The 25,604-nt window shown below is 32.3% G+C and overlaps 1 protein-coding gene across 12 annotated transcripts in view; it reads left to right on the top strand.

The window, feature by feature from the left end:
• Rfx3 (regulatory factor X3) overlaps nucleotides 1-25,604 on the top strand; it is a 300,010-nt gene that overhangs the window by 99,370 nt on the left and 175,036 nt on the right. Inside the window, exon 2 of one of the 12 annotated variants that reach the window (XM_040285704.2) lies at nucleotides 607-665. The exons of the other annotated variants lie outside the window; for them this stretch is intronic. The gene's annotated coding sequence lies outside the window, so the exon portion shown is untranslated. The remainder of the gene's footprint in view (nucleotides 1-606; nucleotides 666-25,604) is intronic. 12 annotated transcript variants of the gene reach the window in all.

Raw genomic sequence — 25,604 nt, 5'->3', positions numbered from 1 at the left:
AGGTTCATTGAAGATATTCATAGTCATATAAATCTAAAATAAAATTGCTTTGGCCCTTTTATCCTGCCATGTTTCTATTTTTTTGTTTGATTACTTTTGATAAGCAGTATGGAATCTTCTAAAAGAACACAAAACTGTCTCACTAACTTCTGTACTTTCTAAAATAAGCCTTATACTCTGATTCTACCTAAATTTTTTATCTTTAAGTTGGGACTGATATTGTTGCTTTGTGACTAAAGCTTACCATAAATTCACCTTAAATAAAATATGTATGTGCATATACATTTATTTTAAAGATAGACCAATTATAGATGAGAACTCATTCATAGAATTGAAGAACATAAAAATTGCTTATTTTTATTTCCTTATTAAGAAACTTGGATATATAATTTCGTTTTTAATTAATAAGACCCTCAATCATGTATTGTACTTATCATTCTTTCTCCCCAAGTTTGAGATGGTATTGCCCTACTAAAAAAAAAATTCCATAGACCTTGTGGATATTTGAGATTTTTTTCTCACTTAAATAGTATTTAGAAAAATGAAATTGAAGTAATTTTGTACCTGAAGTCCACCAAAGACAGCTTCCTATTTCTTTTTATTCAGAGATTTTTATCAGAGGAATGTAGACTGGCATCTGCAATGGTTCTCAAAATCTCAAAGTGGTAAGTGAGACCAATTAAGTCTTTTCTTACCAGTATTTAATTTTTTTCTCTGTAGTTCTTAACTGAAATATTTCATATGACAAGCCACATTAATTCGTGGTTTCTTGACTTTTAATGACAGCCTTCTTTTAGTTGTTTTGCCATCGATAACTTTAGTTTGGTTGCTAGAAGTTCTGTATTTATATCCTCAGGGTTTTTATTTATTTGGGACCTGGAATGAGGTCCAAGAATAGTGGGAATCTTTGAGGCTGCCATCATGTTCTCTATACTTGTGTCATGTTTGTGGAGCTGACCACTCTGAATCCTGGAGTTGATGGCTCTTTGACCAGCACCTGGTTGATTGTGGTAGACTGAGAATAGAGGTGGCATTTAACTGTTTTCACCTCACCAATTCAAGAATTGTTTGCTGAACCCATTAAATCTGGCATGGATATTGATTAGGTGGTTGAAATGAATCTAAAAACATTTAAAAATTTTAAATGCTTATAAGAATTAGCCATGCTGGAGCTATAGCATGGTAATTGAGAGCTTATTGAGCATGAACAAGGCCCTGAGTATTTTATCCCCAACTCTGGGGTTGGGGGAGAAAAGAAAAAAAGAGCGAGAGAGCAAGGGGGTGGGGAGAGAGAGAGAGAGAAGGGAAACAGGTAAGAAGGGAGGAAAGAAGGAAGAAAAATCCACATAGAGAAATGAAAGATGCTCAATGAATGGGGACTTAAGATTATTATGTCATTAACACTGGAATTACTTTAATTTGTAGCTTTAGCTATAAATTTCAAAACCGGTTTTGAGTATTATTGACATCTTATATATTTTAGTCCATTTTCCTTTCTGTAATTTTTATTGCAAATAATAAAAAATTAAAAAACTGACTCATAACTTAAGCTACTAACGAATATATTAGCTCATGTAACTTCAAAGAACTACTTTGGAAATTATACAGCAATTCAGTGACTTCTGTTTTTTGTTTTGGCTCTCTGGTGTTGCTTTCATTCTGGTGCTCCTGATAAGGCTTTTTCTAGCTCTTAACTATTATTATTTCCATGTTTAATTTCACTTAGAAAAAGAGTATTTGCCTCTGTATATTTAATAAATGTCCCAATATTTATTCTGATTTGACCAGTGGAGATCATATTGCCATCTCAGTAGTGTCGTATCTGGTTTGTATAGTTTCATTCCAGGAGACAATGATGAAGGTAACTTCTTTGGAACTTTTGGATCCCCAAATGAGTAATTGTCTTCTTGGAAAAGGAAAGTGGAGAATAAATGTGAAGGCAGATGATTAATATGCATTACATAACCTTCATTCTTTACTTTCATCTGTTCCATACTTTATCATTAGTATCTACCTGATGAAGTCTTAACTTTATTTTTGTCATTCTTGCTACATATTAGGGACTCTCCCCACCCCAAACAGTTAGAAAAACCACTATTTTCCAGGCCATTCATTTACCTTTATTAGAAACTTGCTTGCCACATTTTCTTTGTCAACAGTTTTCTTTTAGGCAATACTTGAAATTTTATCAGAAAGTAAATCATTCTAAAGTGTATTTTTTTTCCAGTACGGAATAATTTTACTATTAGCTGATTTATAATAAACAAGAACTCTGCCTCAGATGTATTAATGATGAACAGTTACATGTTTTTAAAAATGAAGCACAATTTAATCAAAAACATTTTTTAAATACTGAAATATGAAGTGCATAGTACTAATAGCCACCATAAAGTTCAATACTTTGAGAAAATGAAATTTTACTTCAAGTTATATAACAGGAGCAGATTTACTGTAAAAGAGATTTTAGAGACCATTTAATTATTCTAATACCTTCTCTAGTAAGGCTAACAAAAGGAGTTCAACAGCAACAGCTCTATAACTACTTTATTAGAAAGCTCACATTCCATTTACTCCATTTACATGGGAAATGGTAAATATTCAACAAGTATAATTTGAACTCTAAATAGAATAGCTTTGTCGTTTATATGTTGAGGATAAATTCTGTGTGTATGTAACTTTCACCCAGTAGAAGTATGTTTCTTTCCCTCGGAGGGGGAGCTTTTCAGGCACGTGAAAGCAATGATGTCTATTTTACCTTCTTGTCATCAGTCCAAATATATAAGCATTTCTCCTATATGATTTTATTGCCAATTACAATCAAATAACTGTTCAACTTACCCTTCTAATTTTCTTTAATTTTTCCAGGGCCTTACACATGCTAGGCAAGTGCTCTACTCCCTGAGCTACTCCCTTAGCCCTTTACTAGCAACCAATTTGGAATTTGATGAATAGGATTCCTTTATATTCCTTTATAATGTTCATAGAGGTAAACACCATACCCTTAACATGATATAAGCGCTGCAGGAAATATAGTGTATATACTGTTTTCTTTGTTCTAAACGTATTACTTTCAAATGTTTTTTAAAAATAATTTTAGTTAAAGTATACATGCTATAAAATATGCTGTACATAAGATACACCCTTTTTAAGGTGTCCAGTTCAGTTTTTAAAATTTCTATTTATGTAATTACAACCACAATAAAGACAGAACATTTTTATACTCACTGAAGCTAACTTGTGCCTCTACTTAACATCATCATATCCACTTCTGATCTTCAGTCCCCGGCAAACACTCATCTGCTTTCTGTCTCTTTAGATGAGATTTTTGTTTTCTATAATTTATATAAGTGGAATCAGACATACCTTGGAGATACTATGGGTTTGATTCCAGTCCACCACATTAAAGCAAATACTGTAATAAAGTGAGTTATATGAACCATTTGGTTTCCCAATGCACATGAAAGTTGTGTTTACATTATAGTCTTTTAAGCATGTTGTAGTATTACATCTAAAAAATTTACATACCTTAATTTAAAAATACTATATGGTTAAAAAATTCTAACAATCATCAGAACTGTTAGACAAACAACTTCTTCTATAAAGTGTTGCCACAAACCTTTAATATGTAAAAAGCACTTTATCTGTGAAGCATGATACATCATGGCAGAATAAAATGAGATATGCTCTTTTGGTCTTTTTTTTTTTTGCTCATCATAATGTCGTCAAAATTTATCCATATTGTGTATGTATGAATAGTTATTTTTTAAATTGCTGATTAGAATTCCCTCTCACCAGTGTTTTCTTTTATCCAGTTTTTACCTTTTATGAACAAAGTGCTATGAAGGTTTGTTTCCAAGTCTTTGTTCAGACAATGTTTTCATTTATTCTTGGATAAACAAACATGTAGGAGTGAAAATGCTGGGTTGTATGCTTACAATATGTTTACCTTCAGAAGTAACTTCAGAATTAACTTCAAAAGTGGCTTTCTGAAGTGGTTATACCATTTTCCATTCTTGCATCAGTGTATGGAGAGCTTCAGTTCTTTCATAGCCGCTCAATTGAATTATTAGCATTTTTATTCATTGTGTTACATGGATGTTAGAAAAATAGTCTGTATTCATTCAGAAACTCCATTTAGTCTGACTAGACAATAATATAGTCCTTCAATAAGGACATAATGCCTCTTTTCATCTTTTATCTTCCCAGGGTTGACAGTTTTCTATTTTATTTTTTTTTGTGTGTATTTAAATATAGCTCAATCGTAATTGTCCATTGAGGCATACAGGAATCACATACTGAAGTCACATTTCTGAAAGACATTTCTCCTTTTACAACCATTTTTATAAAAAAACACTATTGACCCATCAACATTTCTTATTTATAGCAGGTACTTTACACATAGCAGAGCAGATATTTTTTAGTTATTGTCTCTTTTTTTGAATAATATATCTTCACTGTACAAAATGCATTACTTACCTTCTAAGCAAATAACAAAACTGGTCAGAACTGCGAAATAATTAGTCTGACAATATAGAGAATTCTTAACTAACATAATGATGCAAGTTGTTGAATTTGATCTATAAATCATTTGAGAATCAATTTTTATTTCCTATAGACTGAAGATTAGAGAAAGGTAGCTTCTGATAAGGCAGAGTGTTTTTCCATCACTGTCTAGCAATTAAAAACCTTTCTATTTTAAACTCAAAATTCTGTATGATTAGGAAGCTCCACACCATGCCAGGATAGAATTGCCTTAGCATTTCTGCTATTGACTTTAGGTCTCCTCTTTTAAGGTATACACGTGCATGTACTTCATTATCACTGACAACAACAAAAACACACAGCCCAAGTAGATTTCAGTATCAGTTTGGCAACACAGGGAAAAGCCAAGGTTGATTTTTACATGTGCTGTGATTGTTTTACTACACATTTTTCATTTGGGTTAGATTTTGTGGATTAAGTTTTGTTCCCAACCTCCTGTCTTCTCATTTCCATAGCAGCTCTTTTCGCTCCTTAGGTACTTTTTCTACTCTACAGAACAAATCAGGTCTCCTTTTAAAAAATGCTTCCTGATCTCTGCCCCCCTTCCCTGCCTCCCCCGAAAGTTTCTTTCACACTGAAGGCTTTCAGAAAAATATTTACAGAAGCACACTCTTTGACTTTACTATGAGGGTTTTCTATCAACAGGACTATACATCCTATTGATGGACTAATGCTGTGTGCTGGAAGTCTGGAAAACAGGACTACTTGTATCATAGGGTTAAAGGGATGATAGTGAATTCATATAGATAAAAAGACTTTATATTTGTGGGATTCAGTTTTGATCCAGGGATATTCTTTGGTTATGCAGAATAGGATCTGAATGATTTAAAAGGACAAAATGTTTTTTGACTTCTCAGGTCATCTGAAGATAAGAACCAGTAATTAAAGGAGGTAAAGAAGTAAAAGAAGGAATGGGATTAGTAAAGGCAGTTATAGAAGAGTATATAGTTTATAGAAGTAATTACTGACTTTGATATGAAAACTGCTTCCTCTTTTATATGGGATATAACAGTGTAGCTGAAGGGCTAAATTTAGTTTCTGCTGTTAGTTTTGAGGAAGATAGAAGTTAAGTTACTGCTCAACTAGTTGTTAAAGTGACCTCTGTCAAGTCTCCCAACCTTTTTCAATCTCTGCCTGCAACAGAGTAAGAATAAAAATACTGTTGCTATCAATATTGAAATAATTTTATGTGAAGATACTTTGTAAATGGTAAGTCTCTAGCTAAATAGATGGTGATGACAATATTCCCAACCTCACTCTTCAAAGCCACCTATGAATTTTGTTCTGGGCTTATGTTTTCATGTTTCTGTAGTGCTTTCGGTAGGCATGTAGACTCAGTTAATGACCCATTAGTACTCAAACCAAGTTTAAGTATTTTTCTGGGCTTGATCCCTTCAGATGGTAAAAGCTGCTGGTTGGTCTAGTTTATTGCAAAATCCTAGAAGAAGACAGCATACACAATGAGAAGTTTGATTTTCTGCTGGTTCATTGGAGGATGCATGGTGGCTGAGAGGCAGCACAGAGGAACAAGTGGTGCTAGGGGTTCTTTCATGCTTTCTGTCTTTGTCTAACTAATCTCTTTCATTGCTTTCATGTGCCACAATCACAGACCTCCTCATAATTTTTAGTATTATATGAAGAGAAGAGAAAGGTTGTTTTACAAATAGAGAAATTATGGATGAAATTTCAGTTATAGTATTAAAGGTGTAGTAAATCTAATCACCTACTTAGTTCTTACACAGTAGCTTAAAGTAAGACAGGCTTATTCTATTTTGTCGTATTGATTAAGGCACATCCTCATTTAGAACGGCTAAGGAGGCTTCTAGCCTCAGTGTCAAAAAGAACATGGATTACAAATAGTAGTTTTCATTAAAATGTGAAATTTTGAGATACTTTGTAAAACTGTACTTGTTTTTCTTATTCTTTCAAACATACAAGAGACTTATAAGACTTTTAATTAAAGAAAAAACAAGAAAATTGTACTTTTGATACTTGGAAGAAATTTTAAAGTATAATTATATCAATTTGGTATTCTTTACAATTTGATAGTACAGCATCTATTTTTGTGCTTTTAGTAATGTATGCAGTGTTGAAAGCATTGAAGTTGCATAAACTAAAAAATATGTGAAATGTGTTCTACATTTATTCTGTTGTTTTCTTATACCAAATGGAAATTATTCTAGTGCTATATTGCTGGATGTTGCCTTTTAGTCATTTAAAAACAAAAGTAGAAATAAATGTTATTTTTTTTAAGACACAATATTTAAATTCATAATTCTGGTTGAATGGAGCTCATAATGAGGAATAATTGAAGGCAACAGAACAACACTAACATGTAACTTCCATATCATCTGAAATATGGTATTATTAATTTTGTTGGTTGATCCCAAAACACTTTATGTAATTTTCCATGAGATCATTATTTCTTGCTTTGAAAAGAAATTGCCTTAGCTTTGTTTTGACATTGACTTGGAAATAACTTAAATAACTTGTAAACTTTTTATAACACTTGTGAGTTGGAAGCAACTCCTTCTTCTGTGATGGTATCCCATTTTAATTTATGTCATCTAGTTAAAAAATTCAGGTTGATGTCTTGTCTACTAAACTTCAAGCAATTATAAATTGATGCTGTGTAATAGTTGTTAATTTTTAAGCTTTTTGATGCATCAGGTATAGTTGTAAGCCTACAAAAGGCAGTAGCTCATATAATCCTAATCACTCTAGCAGGTGGGGACTATTTATTCTCATTTTACAGTTATTTTTATTTTGCACTTGAGAAAACTAAGGAATCCAAATACTTGTCTAGTATCATGGCTACTAGTTGTGGTAAAGTCAGGGCATAAATCAGGCAATATAGATGAAGAATTTAGCACTTTTAACCATTATGCTGTTGTGTGTAACCATGGAAAACTTAGTTTCAAAGCACAGAATGCCCAGATTAACCAGATAGAAGATGAAGAAATTTGTATATCTGTTTTGTAAAACACGTTATATGCTTTTATTAGGTGAAAATATGCATTTAAAGAACTCAGATATTTATATTATATAGCTATTAATAGAGACTGCTCATTTAAATAAAATTCACTATTGATTCCTATTAAGCAAGTCATATGTTCTTCCTGAAATTATTTCTTCTCTAAATTTCATGTGTTTACAGATTTTAGAAATATTTCTAGCATTCTAGTTCTAATATTTTATGAATTTATAATTCTCTTTTAATCTTAATTCCTGATTTTAATGACATAAAATAGATCAAATAATTTAATCCTTTTTTCTGAACTCATGTTTATGGAGAGGGTTCTGCTTCTTACAAATTATAGTATTTAGCTGAGTGCAGTAGTGCAGGCTTGTAATCCCAAAGGCTCAAGAGGCTGAGGCAGGAGAATTGAAAGTTCAAAGTCAGTCTCAGCAATTTAGTGAGGCCCTAAGCAACTTAGCAAGACCTTGTCTCAAAATAAAGTATAAAAAAGGGTTTGGGATGTGGCTCAGTGGTTAAGTTCCTGTGAGTTCAATTCCTGGTACCCACCCCACCCCAAATATTGTCATTTTCATTCCACTCAAATAAAGTTTAATTTTTCTTTTTCTCTTTTTAAAAACAATTTTATTACATTTCATAATATATATTCATTGTACAAAATAATGTTTTCCTTTGTGAAGTTTTTATATATGCATATAATTACTTTGAACATACCCAACCTCCCTATTACTATGTCTTATCCCTTTTAACAACCCCTTCCCTGAGGTTTCCCTTTCCCTTCCCTAATAGTCCTCCTCCTCTTATGCTGTCTTTTTATTTTTTCTAGATTCTGCATGTGAGAGAAAACATGTGACAGTTTTTTTTTTTTTACAATTTAGCTTATTTTGCTTGACTTGATGATCTCCATTTTTATCATTTTCCTGTTTTTGTTTTATTTCTTCTTTGACCAATAAGTTAGAATTGTATCATTCAGTTTCCAAATATTTTGCGATTCTCTGTTACCGAGTTCTTTCTTCTTCTCCTTATTTTATTTTAACTTTTCCATTGTGGTGCTGGGGATCAATCAAACCTAGGGCCTTTCCTGGCAAATAAATGTTCTATCACTGAATTACATCTACAGTCTTGTTATTGATTTCTAATTTAATTCTGTTTTGATCAGACAACTTAATTTATAAGATTTAAGTTCTTTGAAATTTATAAAGATTAGTTAGGCTATTGTTAAGACAATAAGAGTTTGGTCTGTCTTGGTAAATGTTATCTGTATAGAAGACAAGGGTGAATATTTCTGCTATTGTTTGGTGGAGTGTCCTAAAAATGTTAGATCAAATTGATTGATAGTTTGTTCAACTTTTTGTTTTTCTATCTTTACTGATGTCTATTTGATATATCAATTTAAAAGAGGTATTAAAATCTCCCTCTATGTAACTTTATTTGAGTACCTTTCCTCTTTCAAATTAATCAGGTTTTGCTTTATGTATTTTGGAGTTCTCATAATAGGTGCATTTAAGATTGAATTTGAGAGTGCTGCATTCTCTTGTTGAAGTGATTCCTTTATCATATTATAATGACCCTCTTTGTTTTTTTTTTTAAAGAGAGAGAGAGAGAGAATTTTTTTAATATTTATTTTTTAGTTTTTGGCGGACTCAACATCTTTGTTTGTATGTGGTGCTGAGGATCGAACCCGGGCTGCACACATGCCAGGCGAGCGCACTACCACTTGAGCCACATCCCCAGCCCACCCTCTTTATTTTTGATAATATTTTTTGCTTTAAAATCTGTTTTGTCTGATGTCAATATAGCATGGTTTGTATTTTCTATCACTTTAACCTATCTGTGTCATTTAAAGGGGATTTTTTGTAAGCAAAATTTAATTTGGACTTTTATTATGTGATTTGACGATCTGCCTTTTCATTTGTGTGTTTATATTTTATGTCATTAATATGGTTTGATTGAATTCCACTGTATTAGCACTTGCTTTTTGGTTGTCTTGTTTATTATTTTGTTCCTTTTCCTCTTATTTTCTTCTGGATTAGCTGAGTAATTTTTATGATTTCATCTTATATCCTTTATTGGATTATTTCTCTACTTCTTTTATTGTTAAAGTGCTTACTATATGGTTTGCAATATATTTCTTTACAGAATACCTTCAAATAATTTACTACTTCATGTATAACATGAGAAAAGCCAGGTATTCTCAATAGGGGTTGGGACAATGGAATGTAGGACCATACTGGAATCATGTTGGGTATATGTACAGGAACTTAGAAAAATGCCTCACAGCACATTCTTTCTAATGACTTCTGTTCCTCTCAGAGGAACACTTGTAACACCCTTTCTTTCTTTTGTTTTTTAATGAGAAAATTGAGTTCAGATTAAAGTGACTTTAGAAAATGACAGGAAAACAGGCCCAACATAGCATAATATAATAAATAAGTATCTTAAAGTCAGTGGACTTGTATTCAATTCTAGCACAGTCACTTCCTGTATGTGACCTTGGACAAGTTATTTAACTACTTGAATTTTCATGTCTGAAATGGAGAGAATAATCACCTTACACAGGGTTGTTGTTCCGTGTGCTTATATAGCATTGATTTCTATCTTAATTGTCAAAATCAAAGGGGATAGTATTGAAATACCTAGTTAAATCACTTGGTAGATTTAGGGCTTCAAAAATGTGTATCATGTAGAGCTTATGGAAGTTATTGACTGACTCCCAAGTAAGTGCTCTTATTTTAATTTCCTAATAAATTACCTTTTGAACTTTAGTCCGCCCTTTACACCTTGAATAATTTTGTATGCATGTTAGGAATACAATTGTCAACACAGATGAGGTTACTATGAGTTAGTGCAATAATTAATCCAAATATGTTCAAAATTTGGGGGACATATGGCCAGTGAAGCAAGCCCCAGAAGGCTAGTGGATGAAACATTCAGGAACATTACCCCCTTCATTTTATGAATTATAGGGTATGAGTGTATTAATGTTGACATGGTATGAGAAGAACATCTTGTATCTCACTGAGTTATATTTACAAAGAGGCAGTTCATATTAACAGATTAGAATTCAGGTAAATGAGAAAGCTGGAACAATAAATCAGAAAGTCATCAAAATATACAAGTGAAAGTTGAAACTTCAAAATATTAGTCCCGGGATAGTGTGTGAAGAGAAGAACACAGAAAGAAAAGGATGAATCTTATGGAGAAATAGTCCTTGCTTTGGGGAAGAGGAGATAGCCAAAGAAGTTAATGCTTTTCTCATCTTGGGAGCATTCCCAGCCTCTAATGGCAATGTCCTGAATTCAGTGAATGGATATTTATTTATAATGATTATAGATTTTAGTATATGAAACTGTTAATGGAACCATTAAAAATGCTAGTGGTATCTAATGCAAAGTTCTTTTTTGATAGATACAGCAAGTAATTCTTTGTTTTTAAACTGGCATGGATAATGAAAACTAAAGGGAAATATGTGGTGATTTTGAGTTCTTACTTAGACTATGATTTTACTCTAATTTTTTTTTAGTTGTAGATGGACGCAATACCTTTATTTTATTTATTTTTATGAGGTACTGAGGATGGAACCCAGTGTCTCACTCATGCCAGGCAGGCGCTCTACCACAAAGCCTCAACCCAAGCTCCATGATTTTATTCATGAGTGCAATTCTCATAAATGTCAAAAATTTCAAATATGATATTCAGTCTTTGTTAATGTATGTATATTTTTGTTATGTCCAAGAATAGACATTTTATAGTTAGATGTAATTCCCTTTGTGTCCTGGTGCAGTCTTTTACCAGCTGTGATACTTTGCGGGAAATTCTTCTTTCTAGAATTTCCAGAAATTCTTTCTGGAGCTCAGTGTCCATTTCAATAAAGTAGAAAACAGCACAAGATTTTTAATATTGGTGTAACAATTAAGTTTAGTGTTGGTTATGTGGTAGGTGATCAATAAATGTTAGGTTTGTTTTATGCACACTAGGCAAACACTTTACCACTGAGCTCCATCCCCAGCCCTTTTCATTTTGTTTTGAAACAGGGTTTTTGCTAAGTTGCTAGAATGGTCTTGAACTTGTGATCATCCTGCCTTCACCTCCTGAATCCCTGGAATTACAGTTGTGGGCCACCACACTAGGCTTTTTATGTTGTTGTGGTTGATTTGATATAACTAAAGGAGTACAAAGAAGACAACCCTAAATTACTGGGTCAATCTTGTAGGTGACAAGAACTATCTTATAATTTTTCAGGTTATCTAGGGAGAGCGTGTCATGTTTTTCTTTTCCTGATCTATTACATAGTATTCATCCTCCCACACTGAGATATATTAGATATATCATGCAAAAAAGCATAAAAGGGTTTTCACTTGCAGCGTTATTCACAGTTGCCAAGAGAACTGCTACTCTACAGAACTTAGCTTACATTTGTTCCAACTGTCTTGATTCTGTGAAGGTGTTAAAGCAGTGAACTGTTAGGTTAAATTCCTCATTCAGCAAGCATTTGTTCCTTGTCTTCAAAGCAAGAAGAAAGGGAACAAGGATGAATTCTTCAAAGAAATTGTGTCTAGGATCTGTAGTAGTTTTAAGTATTTTTCTCTATGGAAATTCTTTTATCTTCTTAAGTGAAACTGACATAAAAAAGAGTATAATCTGAATACTGAAGTCATGCCATTTAAAAATAAAATGAGAGTGTTCACTTTTGAGTACCTCAGACAAATCATGAATCATGATGGACATATCCTTAAAATGTTAAACTTCCATAAAAATTAATTTCATTATTTATTTTTGGGAAGAAACATGAATCACCTCAATTACAAATTATGAATTACTATTGAGTCTTATTGGTAATATTTCACAAAACAATTTATTGAATATATTTAAATATTTCTACTTGGTGTACATTATGTTTTAAAAATGTTTTAATAACATTTTGGTGGAAAATGAAGCTGTTCTTAGATAATTTGGATTAAATAAGAAAATGTAATTGAAAAAAGTTAAAATGTTGTTATAAAATGATAAGTTTTTGTTGAATTTTCTATATATTTTATAAGGAAAAGATTCTTTTTTTTCTTGTTAAATTGAGAAAAATTTAATATATTTAAAGCCTGTGCCTAAAGTACTGTAATTTTTAGATTCATCAATATAAATTAAAATCTTGTTTTTTAAAATTTACCCCATTCTTTATAGTTATTTGTTTTTATTTAACTACTATCAAAAGATAAGCACAGACTTTTCAACATTTGTAGTAAATACTAATCATTTTGGAAGAATGATTTTTTTTCAGCAATTCTTCTAGCTTTAATGGATTTAAAAAGTTAAGAGGTCTTCATTTTTTTCCTGAATATTCAGATAATCATAAAGATCCTTTCTTTCCAAAGATAATTTGTAATAAGGCTGGTATGGTTAAAAAGTGTACTGCTTCATTTTTTTTTAATTAGATGGTTAGGCTTTTGCTGTAGACACATTGCATCTCTTGAAGCTACCTCAGGGATTTGTGGGTTTCACTGACTTATGTGGATTTAGAGCAACAATTTTAGAAATGCCTGCTTTTACATAAGTTGGTAGAATGAATTAAAAAACAATTCCCCATTATATGTGGTATGCAAGAGATGAAACTTACAGGCACTAAGACCAACACAGGCTGGAAGTGCTAGGATTGAAATTTATGTACCATATGAATGGAGCCTGAAAACAAACAGGAATGGATACCCAGATTTCTGACAAAGCAGACTTTAAAGAAAAATTAATCAGAAAAGACAAAGAGGGTCACTTCATACTGGTAAAGGGAACAATCCAACAAGAATTTAAAATATTTATACTACAAAATTGGGTGCAACTTAATTATGTAAAAGAGATACTACTTAAATTGAAGCTTTAGATAGACCCCAGTTCAATAGTATTGAGTGAGTGATTTCAACATACCTTTCTCACCATCAGATAGGTCATTCAGAAATAAACTTAGTGAAGACTCTTTGGACCTGAAAGTGCTAGTATTGAAATTGCTATACCATGTGAAAAAAATATTATAAAGCAAATGAATCTAACAGATGTTTATAGAATATTTTGTCCAACAAGAGCTGCATATACTTCCTTCTCCACAGCTCATGGAACCTTCTCCAAAATAGACCATATTTTAGGCCATAAGGCAACTCTTAGCAAATACAAAAAAAAATTGATATAATTTCTTGCATTTTTAGTCATTTTTTTAGTTGTAGATGGATACAATATCTTTATTTATTTTTATGTGGTGAATTGAACCCAGTTCCTCATACATGCTAGGTGAGCTCTCTACCACTGAGCCACAAGCCCAGCCCCAATTTCTTGCATCTTATCAAATCATAATGGAATTAAATTAAAAATAAATACCAAGAAATCCTAAACTGTATGAGACATGGAGATTGAACAATACACTTTGGAGTGATAAATGTGTGATGGAAGAAATCAGAAGAGAAATTTAAAAACTCTTTGACTTAAATGAGAATAGTGATACAACATAACAGCTGGGATCCTATGAAGGAAGTTCTAAGAGGAAAGTTTATAGCTTTGACTGCCTATATTTTTAAAAAATCAGTAAGTCCCAAATAAACAACTTAATGGTATATCTCAAGGCCTTTGAAAATGACAAAACCAATTCCAAAACCAACATAAGCAAGAAAATAATTAAGATCAGCAGTGAAATTAATGAAATTGAGAATTTAAAAACAATAATACAAAGAATCAATGAAATAAAGAGTTGCTTCTTTGAAAAGATAAACAAGATTGATAAACTATTAGCCAAATTAACTGAAAGAAAAAGAATACTCAAATTAATATAATTAGATATGAAAAAGGAGAAATCACCACAGATAGCACAGAAATTCTGCAGACCACTAAGGACTATTTTAAAAACTTATACTCCAGTAAATTGGAAAATCTAGGGAAAATGGATTCATTTCTAGAGAATACAACCTTTCAAAATTGAATTAAAAGGAAATAAAAAACTAAATAGACCAACAACTTGTAATGAAATAAAAGCAGTAATAAATATTTTTTCAACAAGGAAAGCCCAGGACCACATGGATTCTCAGCTGAATTCTACCACCAATAAAGAAGAATTAATGCCAATATTCCTCAAATTATTCCATGAAATAGAAGGGATGGAACACTTCCAAATTCATTCTATAATGCCAGTATCACACTCATACCAAAACCAGATAAGGACACATTAGAGAAAGAAAACTAATGACCAATATCCCTGATGAACTTAGATGTAAAATCCTTAAAATATTAACAAACATGTTCAATAGCAGAGTAAGAAGATTATAATCATGATTGAGTTGGTTTTATCCTAGAGATGCAAGGATGGTTAAATATATGCAAATCAATAAATGTAATTCAACACATAAAGAGAATTAAGAACAAAAATTATTTAGTCATCTCAATAGATAGAGAAGGCCTTCAACAAAATACATCATCTATTTATGATTAAAATATTGAAGAAACTAAGGATAGAATAAACTTACGTCAATAGTATAAAGGCTATAAATGGAAAACCCAAATCCGACATCATATTAAATGGGGAAAACTGAAAACATTTCCTTGAAAATTTGAAACAAGACAAGGATATTCACTCTTACCACTCCTATTTAATGTAGTGCCAGAAATTTTACCAGAGCAATTAGGAAAAAGAAGAAAATAAGAGGGATAAAAATAGAAAAGAAAGAAGTCAAATTATCACTGTTAGTGATTTGATCCTATACTTAAAGGTCCAAAAAAACTCAAAGACTGCCAGAGCTAATAAATTTGGCAAAGTAGCAGGTTACAAAATCAACATATAAAAATTAAAAAATTTTCCTATCTACCAACAGTGAATCTACTGAGAAAGAAATCAGAAAAGAATTCCATATACATACCCTAAACAAACAAACAAACCTAGGAATAATTATAAGTCCTCTACAATGAAACTACAGAACGCTGAAGAAATAAATTGAAGAGGATTTCAGAAGATGGAAAAACCTCCCAAGTTCATGTACAGGCAGAATCAATAATGGTAAAATGGCCATACTACCAGAGACAATACACAGCTTCAATGCAATTCCCATCAAAATAATAATGACATTCTGCACAGAACTAGAAAAAAACAGCCCTAAAATTCACTTGGAAGAAGAAAAAACTGAGAACATCCAAAGCAATGCTAAGCCAAAAAAGTAATGCTGGAGGCATCACAATACCTGCCTTCAAATTATATTAATGAGCTGTAGTAACAAAAACTGCATGGTATGACATAAAAATGACACACAGACTGATGGTACAGAATAGAAGACAGACAAACCAATATATCTACAATTATCTGATCCTTGAGTAAGTTGCCAAAAGTGGACACTGGAGAAAAGACAGCTGCTTTAACAAATGGTGCTGGGAAAAAAGGTTATCCGTGTGTAGAATGAAACTATATAGTTATCTCTTACCTTGCTCCCAAATCAACTCAAAGTAGATTAAAGACCTAGGAATTAGACCAGAAACTATACAACTCCTGGAAGAAAATATAGGGACATGCTTCAGCATAGAGGCTCAGGCAGTGAGTTTTCTCAATAGAAGCCCTGAAACTCAGGAAATAATACCAAGAAGTTAATAAATGAGATGGCATAAAATTAAAAACAAAACAGAACTTCTGCACAGAAAAGGAAACAAGAATGTCAAGAGAGAACATATGGAATGGGAGAAAGTCTTTGCTAGCTACTCTTCTGACAGAGGATTAATATCTAGAATATACAAAGAACTAAAAACACCAAAATAATCCCCCAATAACCTAATTAGTTAAATAGGCAAATGTATTAAACAGACATCTCAAAAAAGAAAATACAAATGTCCCTTAATTATATGAAAATGTTCACTATCATTAATAGTTAATGAAATGCAAATCAAAACTGAGATTTTATCTCATGCCTGTCAGAATGGCAGTCATCAAGAATACAAACAATAATAAAGGTTGAAGAGGATATGGATAAAAAGGGACACTTTAGTATTATTGGTGGGATTGAAATTAATACAACTGCTATGGAAATAAGTATGGATATTCCTCAAAGACTAGGTATGGAAACATCATATTACCCAGCTATAACACTCTATCTTAACAGTAGCTGGGGATATAGCTCAGTTGGTAGAGTGCTTGCCTTGCATGCACAAGGCTCTGGGTTCGATCCCCAGCACACACACACACACACACACACAAAAGAATTAAAGTCTGCATACAGTGATACATGCAAACCCAACTTATAGCGGCACAATTCACATTAGCCAATGTATGGAACCAGCGTATTTGCCCATCAATGCATAAGTGAATAAAGAAAATGTGGAGGCTGGGGTTGTTACTCAGTAGTAGAGTGCTCACCTACCATGCATGAGGCACTGGGTTCGATCCTCAGCACCATGTAAATGTAAAATAAAAAGATATTGTGTCCACCTAGAACTAAAAAATGAATATTAAAAAAAAGACATGTAAATACACGATGGAGTTTAATTTATGTCATTTATAGGAAAATTAATGGAACTTGAAACCATTATGTTAAGTGAAATAAGCCATGCTCAGAAGGTCAGGGGTCATATACTTTGTCTCATATGTGGAAGCTAGAGAGGAAAAAGGAAAGAAAGGTCTGTGGGGGTGGGGGAAGGACCTCATGAGAAAGGGAGATCACTCGTAAAAAGGTACCAGGGTGTAGAAGGTTAACATGGAGGGGAAAATACTGGGAGTGATATTGGTCAAATTATGTTGTTACATTGTATGTATGTCCAAATATGTAACAACAAATCCCATCACTATGTACAACTATAATGTACCAATAAAAATGTATATAAAAACCAAATTATGATGTATCCACACAGTAAAAAGCCATGCAACTAAGAAAAAAAAATGCCAGCTTCACCTTTTGCATCTTATATTAACTTTTACTCAATTTATTTACATTAGGAAAATTATATTTTTTGTTTAGAACACTCTGAAGAAGAAAAAGAACAAATGAATTAATAATTTAATAAAATTGTCTTTACTATGTTATTTTAGGCATTTCTTTTGTCTACTGCTAATTATTATTCCTACACTTAAAAAGAGTTACCTTAAAGAGCCAAATTCTGAAATTCATAATAATTCTAGTCAAGTGATATGGTAGCACTTCATTATGGATATTGATAGAGATTATGGTGAAAACCATGACTCAAGGTCATAAACCTTGAAGGATCTAATCTTAGCTTCTGTGAATCTACTTTTCCATAAAAGAGCTGCGTTAAGTAATGTAATAGAACTTATTGTTGACCTTTCATGGTCTTATTGTAAAGAGGCTTTCTCATTTTAAAAGTACATGCCAGGATAAATATATACTGTTGTTCTGTTTTCACAATAAGCATTGTATTAGGACAGCAAATATTTGGGCCATTTCACTTTTACACACACAGAACACTAATTTAGTTTTTTTGTTTGTTTCTTTACAGGATGAGAATGGTGTTACTGTGAGAGCCTATGTATAGTGTCAAAATCAGTTGTCAGGATGTTCAAAAATTTTTTCAAAGCAAAAAGTAATTGACATAATTAAGCTTTGTGACTGTCCTGGCTTATGTATACAGAACAATTTGAAGGGGTTGTTGTCTAGCTAGTATTTACTTATGGGAAGTCCTTTTATTTGGGAGAGGTAGCAGAGAAATTATGGGCAAAAGCATGGAGGGACAGAAAGAATAGTTCATTAGCCCACATTGAAAAAAAATTCTGTTGCTGTCTTAATGATCAAATAATTTATTATTCAGTGTTGAGTAAATTTCATAAGGAAACGGTTTGGATTTTTCACATGTAAATAATCTTTCAGTTGCATTTAGAAAGCATAATTCTTGTAAATCTGGTGAGAAAAATGACTCCATGGAACCATGAAAAGTAATCAGTCCATATTTACATGTGGTTTTTGAATGCAATGTTAGATTATTGTTATGATACAACAAGAAAATCATTTATATTACTTTCATAGTAAGGACTACATTGAAAACAATTTTTGATTGGTTTTAATAGGAGGTTTTCTTAAAGTTTGCTTCATATGTTGCCTATTGCAGTATTACTACTTTTGTATAAATTAGATCTGGACAACTTTTAGGCTAGTAAAACTCAACAGAGTGTATCAGATGATTAAAGATGCAAGCAGCATGGTTGGTTTTGAAGTTACATATATACCAAGCAATTTGCAAATCTCAAAGAATATGAACGTAATATGTAAAAAAGTAATTGCAAAAAATTTTAACATGGATAAATAGAACAAGTTATGGAAAGCTTGTAAACTTCCCATCTAAAACTGATTATACTTATGAGCATTTCATGTTGTTTGACAGTGAAAAATGCACCTTGTAAAAGCTGCTACACAAACTATTACATTTAAAAGGTTTCTGTCTCACACTCTAAAATTACACTTATTTTCTGCAAGAGAAAATTCAAAATTTGTTCCCTGTTTATTTTGGTTGTGATTATTGTTGTATGAATTTTGCCTTTTCCCCCTTCCTGGTAAACTAGTTATTAGTCTTTTTGGTTTCTTTATTTCAGTGAAACATAGTCAGTTTTTGTATTATAAGTTACCTCAAGAGATGATATAATAATAAAATTATGAGCCACAGGCTCAGATACTATAAAGAGTAATAAAATATTATACCTGGAATACCAAGATTATCTAAGTATCTGAGGAAGAAGAGAAGACGATGATGAAGAAGAAAAGGAAAAGCTTTGCAAGATTGTTCAGAATCCCTGTAGAATATAAAATACAGTGAACCACTTTTGTTGATACACACACACACACACACACACACACACACACACACACACAGAGTTTGCCTCACTTTAAACTTGTTAAACACTGTGAAACAGTACCCTATTCATTTATGTGAGAAAGAAACTTGGAAACGTATAAGAGACCCTCTTATTTTAGGATTACATTCTCCGTGTTATATGAGCATTTCTTTTATTGTGTAATAAGCACTTTGAGCTTCTGGCAGGCCTTCCTGCTTCTTTTTGAGTGCCTTCCTTCTTTGTTTTCTTATAAACCATAGTCTGTTAGAAAGAGCTTTTGACTGGGAATTAGAAGTATTGAGTTCTAATGCCAACTCTAATACTAACTAACGGGTCCATTTGGAGTATTGATATTGGTCTTAGACTGTATGAAATGGAAGCATGAACTAGATGATCTCTGGAATATTTTTAACTATGAAATGCTGTGATATTCAGAAGCAGGCAAATTATATGAAAACGAATTATCCTTCCCCGTCAAAAGAAAATTTATTAGGGCTTGGGGTGTAGCTCAATGGTAGAACACTTGCCTAGTATAGGGGGACATTGGGTTTAATCCTGAGCACCACATTAAAAAAATAAAAGGCTAAAAACAATTTTCTGAGTGATCAGTTCACCAAATGGATAATTTTAAATTCAGTTTGCTGACATAAATTCATTAAATAGTCGTTTTGGTAAATTTACCAAATACTTTGATTTATCCATTTGTCTCATGACTTGTTTTCCAAATTATTAATTGCTTAAGTTTGTATTTAATTATATATATGTTTATCACTAATCATGCTAGATAGAATAGTTGCAAAAGTCTTTGTAACTTTTGGTGAGGAGTATTATGTCTTTTTGTACAAAGCAATTTCACCCCTGATATTTTATGATAAGAATCATTTATCAGTTCAACTCAGTTGAATGCCAGATTTATCATTGATATTTATTTCCTGAATGTAGTGACAATGATTTTCAGTCATTTAAAAGAGGAACAACGTACTCATCTAGTTGAAATGGTTAACAAATGTGTGAATTAAGGCAAGTACAAAATGCATTGAAGTATATAGAAAATGTGTTGAAAGAAATAAACCTTTTATACTATCATTTATAAGCTCTGTAGCATTTAAGACATCCATAGCCCTTTGATTTAAAATAAACAGATTTTAATTTCCAAAAGTTATGAGTCCAGATAATAGTAAGTTTCCATAATAGTATGGGTAGGTTACAGTGCTAGATTACAACAAAATTTTAGGTACATTAAAGCCTTGATCTCACTAACTTAAAAATCAAATTACTCTTCAAGCAATTTATCTTCAAATGTTTAGAATATATTTATTCAATACATATACCAGTCAATATTGTAAATGGTTTAAATAAACAAGTTTTGAGTGAATGTGTTAAATTGACCCCTGAGAAAAATGAGTAGACTTGGCAGAGGAGACCTTGTTTTCTTCATACCGCATCACCATCTCTGACAGAGATAGGGGAAAATAAGGCTACAATGGAAGCATATTACTGTCTTTTGGAATTAGAGTCCTTTTTCCTCAGCTACATCCTTTAGCATGAATTGGAACCATTTGGAAGTTCTGCCTCCGTGGGTGTGACATTTTTGCTACCATACAGATCTTTTGAAGTCCTGAAGAAGTACAAAAAATGACCTGGATGAAAATTGAAAAGTTACTTAATTTACTTTTGTCTGATCACTACAGTAAAATATGTCCCATATGAGCATTTGACTGATTCAACAAAATTAATTGATCAAGGCATATGATAATTTCTTCATTATGTCAAGGAAGGATGGCCTGTGTTAGAGTAGGAATAGAGATAATAGTTGGACTAGAGGAGTACATCGTGGCATTGCCATAGGGATCATTTGTCATAAACACTCTTTGACTTAGAACCTTCCTTAAAGCTAATTGCTGCTGTTATTGGCCTTATTTCTGACACCATCAGGTTGTGGACTTGAATATATTTTTCTGGCAGTTGCTAAATGCAAATTGTCTTTATGTGTATAGGTCAGGGCATAATAACCCTGGGCACCTGTGTCAAAGACTCACTGGTAACCAGATTTTTGGCAAATGAACTAGTTGAAATGTTTCCTTCTTTTGTCAAGTGGAAAGCTGCATTCAGTTATTCCTATTCCTCTAGAAGTAGAATTTAGGGTGAAAACCTTGAGAATTCCATTCTGAGATATCAGAAAGATAATGTATTGCACTGTGGCACATGTTTATTAACATTTTCTGACCCCTGATTCAAATTCCAACAAGTGTATCTGTGTTGATGCTTCAGCAGAGGTAATACAGTATCCACCTGATATATTATTCTTAGCGTAAGTCTACATAATAGAATAGACAACCATCTTGTCAGGTATTTTGTGTCACTGGAATAAAAATTAAGACTTTTTAGAGGATTGATGTGTCATTGAAGATTATTAACTGGGTTAAAAATCATAGCATGTCTAATTTCTATGATATAGAAGATTGAAAATATAGAAAAGACTCCTATTCTAGAAAGGACTGTTAAGCATTTTATAGTCTGTTAAGCATTTAATTGTCACATTTTAAGTCTAGTACTGCACATGGCTGAATTAAGAAAAGAAAAAGAAAACCAAAACTTGCTCCTGAACCTAATAGGTCATATAAGATATTCAAATCCTTGCTCTGCCCCTTTCTAGTTGTGTGACCTTGGTGCTGATACAATTAAAGTTCAATGCCTCAGTTTTCTCATCTATGATAAAAAGAATATTAAGAGTACGTACCTTACAGGATTTCTAGGCAGATGAAATAATGTTATATAAATTCCTTACATAAATACATTAACTAATTAGTAACTACAGACTTCCTGGAATATTTTTTTGGAGAGTTTCAATGATTATTAAGAGGACATAGAAGAATGTCAGTTGAATATTGCCAAGCTCAAAAAATTTCAAGTGTCTAATTAATGATGAAGTCAGAATAATTACTATTACGATAATTACTTATTCTTACCATGTCAGCTGTGAAAATTAAAGGTCTGTAAACTAAAGATCTCTGAGGATTTCTGTCAACAAAGTAGCCTACCACATCACCTAAGATGACATGATTAAAGCATTGGTTCTAAATCCATAATTCAGCAAATCCTGTACTCTGACAAAGTGACTGATGTGTCAAAAGGTACAGAGCAATAACTGAATACCTGATTTGCTCATTTGATTTTATTTCATTATTATTTCTTTATTTAAAAACCTTTTGAGACTTAAAATTCTTAGAATATATGTGTTGGTTAGAAAATTCTGATTCAATAGAAATTGAAAGTGAATCTTAGAAAATTAACAAAAAAATTTAAAATGAATATTTTGATTAGAAGTGGTTATTATAAACAATTATTCAATGTTTTATTGCATTGAACGCCTTTGATAAAGTTCAACTCCTCTTTGGAGATTCATTTGTTCTTTCAACAAATTGAAGAGTCCATGTGTATTAGGCCCATTTGAAAATAAGAAAGATAAGCATAGTCAGTGTGTTCATGGTGTTTAAGCTCTGGTTGGCAAGACAGTTATACTACAATATGATAATTGATAGATTGAAAAATGATAGAGTGCTATAGGAACACCTAGGAGAACACTAAATACAGATGTGTTAAAAGGAAGGGTACAGAGTTGTTGTTTGGGAAGCTGGGATAAGTAGAATTAATCCTGAGACATACGACATGAAAATGACAGAGGTAGGAAAGAAAAATTGCTTCAAGCATAAGAAACTGCCTGTTCCAGGGTTGGGGAACTGAGGGTAGCTCCATAGGGCTAGACTGTATATACTTTTGGGAAAGATGGGCCCAGTTATATTCTAAAGAGCCTCATAAGCCTTGTTATGAAGTTTGGAGTTTGTCCTGAGAGTACTGGGGACCTATTGTAGGGAATATCCTGAACTCTAGGGATCTATGTGATCAGATGAAGATAAGTGAATAGATTCTTTGAGAGATAATTAGGAAGCAGAATCATTAGACTTGTTAATTGATTAGATTTGGTGGATGAGAGAAAAAAGAAGTCTGATTATTTTTAGACCTTTGAGAAGAAAGGTTGCCAAAGTACTGGTCCTCAGATTGTTTCTCTTTGTCTAATGCCATAGGTAGACTTTGAACTCCTTGATGGGTAGAGACTACATATCTTCCTATATCATGTAAGAGCAGTTACTGGCAGCATTAATTTAAGCATGATGAAAATTTAAGATGGACTTTGATAATTACATTTAAACAGTTAGACTTATACTGATGAAAGGCTATTATAAAAAGATTCAACAGGTAGTCAAAAATCCAGAACTACAGCTCAGTAGAAAGAAGAGTATTGACTCAACTTACAGATCAGGGAGTTATTCACATGTAGGTAATGTTAGTGACTAATTCTTCAAAACAGAATAGTGAAAGGGCAAAAGAGACACCCCAATTGTGTGTGTGTGTCTTTGTGTGCATGTGGTGTATGTGTGTGTGTTCTAAGGGAAGGATAAATCTTTGAAGAAAACAGAGGATTGGCCAAGACAGGAAGATCAGAAAAATGCCATGTGTTAGAAAGCAAAGAGGAAGACTTTTTCAAGAAATAATAGATTGTCATTAACTTCAAGTGTAATTTGATAGTACAGTGAGTTTGAAAGCCAAGAAAAGGATATAGAAGTTTATAAAGAGATTATTTCTTTCTATCTTTGGAAACCACAGGACGTTTAGAGTGATATGGTAGAAAATGGATATCAAGAAATAGGGAGTTGAGTATAATTTGCAAAGGTGGAGATAGTAAGTATAGAGAACTCTTTTTGAAAATTTGATGATGAATGACTGGAATAAGAGTAGCTACTATTAATGTATTATCAAGGATAAAGGAAAAGTTCTTTCTCCTTTTATTGCCCACAGAAGACCATCAAAGTATAATAAGAGGAGGAGGCAGAAAGGAAATGAAACTCCTTATATGAAATTTCACACTTATCTAAAATATTATATAAACAAAACTTCTTTTAATCATAAAGAATTAATTTTGAACATTTAAATCATCCCAGTTAGGCACATTTATTAAGGGTGTAGGAGATAATATAAAATAATTCACTTTAGAAGATAGAACTATTTAGTATAGAGTTTTTAAAGCTATTATTGATACCAGCCAAGAAAATGCTTAAGATTAAGTTGGAAATATAGCCATATATAGCACATCATTGATTCCAATAAAATAAGCTCCAAAGGAACAGTGTTATTAAATAACTGCAATTATTTCATATTTTACTGATTTTTTAAAATAGAGAAATAGTTTGGTAAGTATGTTAATTTCATGACTTGGCTAGATTCTTCAGTATGTTAACACATGCATTTCTATAATGGAAGATAATGTAAACATTTCATTTGATTAATAGCATTGTTTTATAGCAAATGTTTCCAGAGTTTTATGTGTGCCTCAGCTTTGTTCACCATATTTGACACAGCATGGCATTAATGAGAATTTAGTTTTTAAACGTACTGTACGTTTAAAATGGAGTATATTATTTCCATTATTAGCAATGTTATTATACAGTATTATTTCCCCCTTTTAGACATGTTGATCTCTTTGAGCCTGTCATTAGACTAGTGAGGAACTGCAAAAGATTCTATTATCCACTTTTATAGAAAGAAAAAAAGATTGGAGAAAAAAAATTTTGTGTAGGTGAGAGAATCTAAGAGGAAAGTTGTCATTGGAATCTTTTCTAGTGTGTAGATAATTAAGATTTTTTAGTTTTGCTTTTCCTCTTATAAAATCCAAAGGAATCTTTTGTGGCTATTTAGGTTGTGTTGACATTTATGCTAAACTTTGCTTTTGTTTCCATCCCATCTAAACTGAGACTACTTGGATGCCTTACTTGGGAAGCATCCCCCCACCCCCATTGAACCTAGGGGCATTTAATCACTGAGTCATATCCCCAGACCTTTTTTATTTTGAAGTGGGTTCTCACTAAATTGCTTATTGCCTCTAAATTGCTAATGTTGATCTTGAACTTGTGATCCTCCTGCCTCAACTTTGTGATCCACTGGGATTAAAGGTGTGGCCACTGTGCCCAGCAGCAAACATATTCTTTATCAACCCCCAAATTAAGTAGAATGAGTATTTCTATGTATGTGGTTAAAATCAGGCTGGTAAGTATAGGGGGGAAAAAAAGGATAAAAGTTTTTTGTGTTCAGGGTTTGTAGGAAGAATGTATATGTGACATTAGGGCTAGTTTAGAAAGGAGATACTAGTTTACTTGGTTAGACTCCTAAATTACGCACCTTTATCCTCTCCTCAGTTGAGATTTTTAGAAGGGACACCATTGCTGTTTTCAATTTGTATACAAAGGG

The sequence above is a fragment of the Ictidomys tridecemlineatus genome, chromosome 4, assembly GCF_052094955.1.
Source record: "Ictidomys tridecemlineatus isolate mIctTri1 chromosome 4, mIctTri1.hap1, whole genome shotgun sequence".
Classification (NCBI taxonomy): Eukaryota; Metazoa; Chordata; class Mammalia; order Rodentia; family Sciuridae; genus Ictidomys; species Ictidomys tridecemlineatus.
This window is presented reverse-complemented; position numbering and strand designations above follow the sequence as displayed.